Raw genomic sequence first — 5,757 nt, forward strand, 5'->3', positions numbered from 1 at the left:
TGAATTTGACCTTTGACCTGTAAGTGTGACCTTGGCCTTTGAGATAGGAACCTGGGTTTTGTGCACGACACTCCGTCTCACTGAGGTTAACATTCATACCAAATATAAACCAGATTGCTCCATGCATGTCCAAGTTATGGTCTGGACAAACAAATACGGACGGACGGACGGACGCACGCACATACATCGAACAGACATTAGGACAACTATGTCTTCGCTTCCACAAGCGGACTCGACAATAACAAAACCAATGTGATAATACATTATCTCTTAAAGTAACAGAGCTTAGTCAATCGCTGCTGCTCTCAAAATAAATTTAGTTTCCAAGTAAACCCTGAATTCCTATCCTTAAAAGTTGTTTTTTATTCAAGTTCACTTGTATTTCTGTCTTTTCATATTTTTTGGTGTTTCTTTCTTGCTTTTCAAGTATACTGGATTTGTCGACCTTCCATTTTGTAGCTGCCTGCTCTCAAGAAGTAAACCTGTAAAACACAAATCAAACATTGTAAATTGATAAAAAGAGACCCCAACAAACTTTCATAAAGATCCCATGAAAAATGTGACCGCTAGAGTGGTCACAAGCAAAAGTTTACGGACGCACGCACGGACGACGGACGCAGCGCGATCACAAAAGCTCACTAAAAAATCAATATCTGAGAACCGCTTCCTCCGTTAATACTAAGCTGTAAACAAAATTAAACCATTTGTTGATGTGATTTTTGGGAAATGTTACCTTGCATTTTGGGATGCTGGGAAAAAAATGCAATATTTTTGGATTGGGAAGTGGCCGAATATAGGCCTCTGTCATATAAGGATGAAAAGCCCTGCCGGCTAACAATTTCTGACAAGAAATCATTTTCAAAGTTTTTCTTTTCGGTGAGTTCTATATGGAATTAAATTCTTTGGGTAATTTTGAAAGAGGACCACCCCATGATCATTCTGTGAAGTTTGGTGTAAATCTGCCCAAGGGTTCTGAAGAAGATTTTTTTACAAATTGTTGACACATGACGAACATCAACTCATGTTGTCACCCTGTGACATGTGATCGAGCTAATAATTGTTTAAATTTGCATACATGTATTAATTTTTATGGTTTTGTCCAGAAATGTTTTTTCATCAAGAAAATGAAATGGGAGTCTTTACTAAGGCCTAAAAAAAATTCTTTGTTTCCGGTAACATGCTAAAAAAATTAGGGTAGGTAGGTCGGAAAAACTTTTTCTTTGGATTTTTTAAAATTATTTTTAGGGAGACTTTTTGGAAATTATTTTTGTGTCAAAAAATAAATACAAATAGGGGTGTATTGCCTCTAGAGCATTAGTAAGTTGATTTATAACATCACTGTCCATGTTTAAAGCATAAAAAGTGCAATTTTGCAACTTTTTGTCAAAAAGTTGAAACAAAAATGTTCTCAAAGGCCATAAAAACATTTAGGGTCTGGCCAAAAATTTATGGTAGGTCAGGATACAGGAAACAGACAATTTTTTATACTCCTAATGTTCCTTGGTATTTGATTCTGTGCACTGACTCAATCGCAAAAATCTGTCCACACAAATACTAATTTGTATACAGTAATTATCATGCTTTTTGAATGATTGAAACTGCTGCCCACAGCTGCAACTATATAATAAAGAAACAGAAAGATAGAAATACCTTATGAGCTGCAAGCAAGTGGTTTCAGTCTGTCAACAAGCACTTTGGAGCAGTACAACAATACTCTGTATAATAGACCAAGATGCCTGAAAATAGTGAAAAAGTGAGCAAATTAAGAAAACATGGACAACCATCAGTTTTGAAATTTCAAAGGTCTAAGGGTAACATCTTTTTTGCAGTTTTTCAATTTTCATGCCAATAAAATGACCCCAATTATATTATTGGCATGGCGGGAGAAATTTGTGAAATAAAACTTTTTTAATGAAAATAAAACAGTAGCAAATTTTGTCAAAATGTACAATGAAACAAAGTAAATGCGGTTAAAAATTTCAGTTTTGAAAAAGAAAAGTCACTGTATGAGATTAGGTTTGTTTACACGACTGACCAGCCAGAACAGTAAACCATTACTTTAACCCAGTGAATTCCAGGTACCTCTTTGACTTGGTGGTCTATGACATTCACTTTGCTCGATATCATTAAAAGGCAAAAACAGACTTGTAAAGCAGCTAGAAGAATTTGTTCTGCCTTCCTCAGTTTAGTATGAACACAGGAGCCGACAAAATGCTACAATTGTTTATTGGTATGTGACGGTCATGATTCTTAAATGTATAAATATAACTTTAAACATATTTGAGTATGTGTGCATTGTACATAATTCAGATTTCAACTAACCCATTCTGGCAACCAGATAGAAAATTTTCCAAGCCTGACACCAAATTATTATTTCACATGCCTGAACTTAAAGCTGAATTTTGAACCATAAAACAACCGGTCTAGCTTATACCCTCAAAATACTTCATCATATTGTTTGGGACATGATCAACTGGGGATTCCTAGAAGAACAGGAATTGAATGCATCGGAACAACAAGTAATGTGAGCGGCTTCAGTTTGCATTTGCAGAGCTCAAATTTAACTTTTTTGACCAACGTACTGCAAATTTTAGCACGTAGCTTTTTTTCTTGTTGCTAAATCTGAAATCTACTTGCAAATTTAGACTTTCAATTAAAAATGTTAGAATATCCTAAAAAATCATGCTAGAACATAAATATTGTTTGCACGGTTTTCCTTGGCATACAATTTTGTGCGTTATAACTCAAAATGTCCCTCAAAGTAATTCGGAACGCATCATTGATGGCGTAACTTAACTACTGGCTGAAACTACGGCAAGGCAAATTTTCGTACTTAATATTATAAATACCGATTCAACTGTATACATGTAAGAATTAGTAAGATAGCCTGCGTTCTAGATTTAATTATAAGATAGACCTCTACATTTCTTTTAATATAATCAGTAATCCATTCAACAAAAAATGGCTAACCAAAAAAGATGTTATGTTTTCTGTTATCCTCAAATGAAAGGGAATCTACAAACATTAACCAAAACTGCAACAATTTTGACTATTATTTGTATTTGCAAAATAAATTGTGTGAAATTTTTATCTTAACTCGCATTCCATGAAACTGACTTGCATTTAGCGAGTCCAAAATTTGAGTCCTGTGATTTGTGAAAGTAATTACATCTTCTGCATGATTATGGTTCTGACTAACTCTTAAACTCTTGCATTTATGGAACAGTTTGAATTCAATTCCTTCATAATTCTGACCAACTAATCGAGCATGCTTCAGAGCTCCAGATAAGGGCTGTATTTTTGTAATTACGAATTTGTTAGGGATCAGATATGACTTAATCTTAAAATGTGGCCATATCAATACGGATTTATTTTAAAATGTGGTTGTATCAGTACGACATGTAAACAGTATTACATATTCCAAAGAAAGATCGAGCTGAATTGCATGTCTGCGCCAAGTTGCGCTTATCAACGCTATCCCGACTGTTGACAATTTGCACGGTGTCAAATGAGTGTGGTATATACGAAACAAACGCAAATAGCATAATGAAATGATTAATGTAATGCATTAACACATAATTTCTTTGGACTTCAAAAATTATGCGTCATAAAAATCTGAAAAGGGGAAATAACTAGAAAATGCTTTTGTAAAAAAAGCGCATGTCTCCCCCAATGCAAAGTCCTATAGGCAAGAAGTCAATAGGGGTCAGCAGCGAAAAGTCAAAGAGACACTGATGGTTGGCTGCAATAGGGATCATCTACTTGGTATGTCCAGTCATCCCGCTAAATTTCAACACTCTTGGCCTAGTGGTTCTCAAGTCACTGTTCAGGCTCCTGTGACCTTGACCTTTGATCAAGTGACCTCAAAATAAATAGGGGTCATCTACTCTGCATGTCCAATCATTCTATTAAGTTTCAACACTGTAGGTCAAGTGGTTCTCAAGTTATTTCCAAAAAATGATTTTACATGAACAGGCCACTGTGACCTTGACCTTTAATAGACTGACCCCAAAATCAATAGGGGTCATCTACTCTGCATGTTCAATCATCCTATGAAGTTTCAACATTCTGGGTCAAGTGGTTCTCAAGTTATTGATCGGAACTGGTTATCAATGTTCAGGCCTCTGTGACCTTGACCTTTAATGGAGTGACCCCAAAAACAATTTAGGGGTCATTTACTCTGCATGACCAATCATCCTATTAAGTTTCAACATTCTGGGTCAAGTGGTTCTCAAGTTACTGACCGGAAATGGTTTTCAATGTTCAGGCCCCTGTGACCTTGACCTTTAATGGAGTGACTCCAAAATCGATAGGGGTCATCTACTTTGCATGTACAATCATCCTATGAAGTTTCAACATTCTGGGTCAAGTGGTTCTCTAATTATTGATTGGAAATTGTTTTCCATGTTCAGGCCCCTGTGACCTTGACCTTTGATGAAGTGACCCCAAAATTAATAAGGGTCATCTACTCTTCATGACCAATCATCCTATGAAGTTTCAACATTCTGGGTCAAGTGGTTCTCAAGTTATTGATCAGAAATGGTTTTCAATGTTCAGGCCCCTGTGACCTTGACCTTTGACGGAGTGACCCCAAAATCAATAGGGGTCGCCTACTTCAGCAGCCCTACAACCCTATGAAGTTTGAAGGTTCTAGGTCAAATGGTTCTCCAGTTATTGCTCGGAAATGAAGTGTGACGTACGTACGTACGGACGGACAGGGCAAAAACAATATGTCTCCTGGGGGAGACATAATTCTACCAAAACTGAAGGCAACCAAGTTATTTTTATTTTAATTTGTGTCATATGAACCAAGTTTGAAAGAAATATCTTTACTATTTTTCAAAAAATGTTAGTTTTTATGTCGAAAGCCAGATCAGGGAATGTTACCAGCCTGTTTAAAATCTATATTTTTTTCTATAAGCCAATCCGATTCCCTATATTTAGGCTGAGCACAGCTTATTGGCAGAATCATAAGCTCAACTTGCACAGTGTCAAATGAGTGTGGAATATACGAAACAAACGCAAATAGCATAATGTAATGCATTAACACATAATTTTTTTGGAATTCAAAAATTATGCGTCATAAAAATCTGAAAAGGGGAAATAATTCTACCAAAACTGAAGGCAACCAAGTTATTTTTATTTTAATTTGTGTCATATGAACCAAGTTTGAAAGAAATATCTTTACTATTTTTCAAAAAATGTTAGTTTTTATGTCGAAAACCCGATCGGGCAATGTTACCAGCCTGTTACCAGGGAATCGGGTCGGCTTATAGAAAAAAATATAGATATATATATATATAGCCTTAGGGCTGAGCAATAAGGAATTTCTATGCTTTTTATGGGTGGGGTGTTTGTTTACATTATTATTATACAATGGAAAGTTAGTTACTCACGTTTCTAAAAATGTCAACAGGTCCAACCATGCACATGCTGTACTGGAGTGCCGTCCATATTCTATATAAAAGTAAAATAATTCCATTTATCAGTCATGCCTGCAAGTAAAATCACGGATTTCTTAATTTCAAAAATTCAATACTGTATCCTTAGTGAGTAACAGAGAAGTTCAAAGAAACTAAAGTACCGGAAAGGAATTAAAATACGATCTGAAAAGCGACACAAAGGTGAATCTATTCTCTCATTCCCCGAGCTGAAGAACTCGTTGGAGAATGTTTTTGTTTTCTCAAATTTTCAAAATGTCGGCGCCAGTGTAACAGTACTGTACCCACTCTCACTCTAAATATAAAAATATTCAAA

General features: G+C 35.7%; 1 long non-coding RNA gene across 1 annotated transcript; it reads right to left on the bottom strand.

Annotated features, from left to right (window-relative positions):
• Positions 1-372: 372 nt before the first annotated feature.
• Positions 373-5,532, bottom strand: LOC128559169 (uncharacterized). The gene is made up of 3 exons (XR_008372231.1): positions 5,397-5,532; positions 1,651-1,736; positions 373-482 (listed from the first exon to the last, which is right to left on the bottom strand). It is a non-coding gene; the product is annotated as an uncharacterized LOC128559169 (long non-coding RNA).
• Positions 5,533-5,757: the final 225 nt, after the last annotated feature.

Source organism: Mercenaria mercenaria, chromosome 8 (genome assembly GCF_021730395.1).
Source record: "Mercenaria mercenaria strain notata chromosome 8, MADL_Memer_1, whole genome shotgun sequence".
NCBI lineage: Eukaryota > Metazoa > Mollusca > Bivalvia > Venerida > Veneridae > Mercenaria > Mercenaria mercenaria.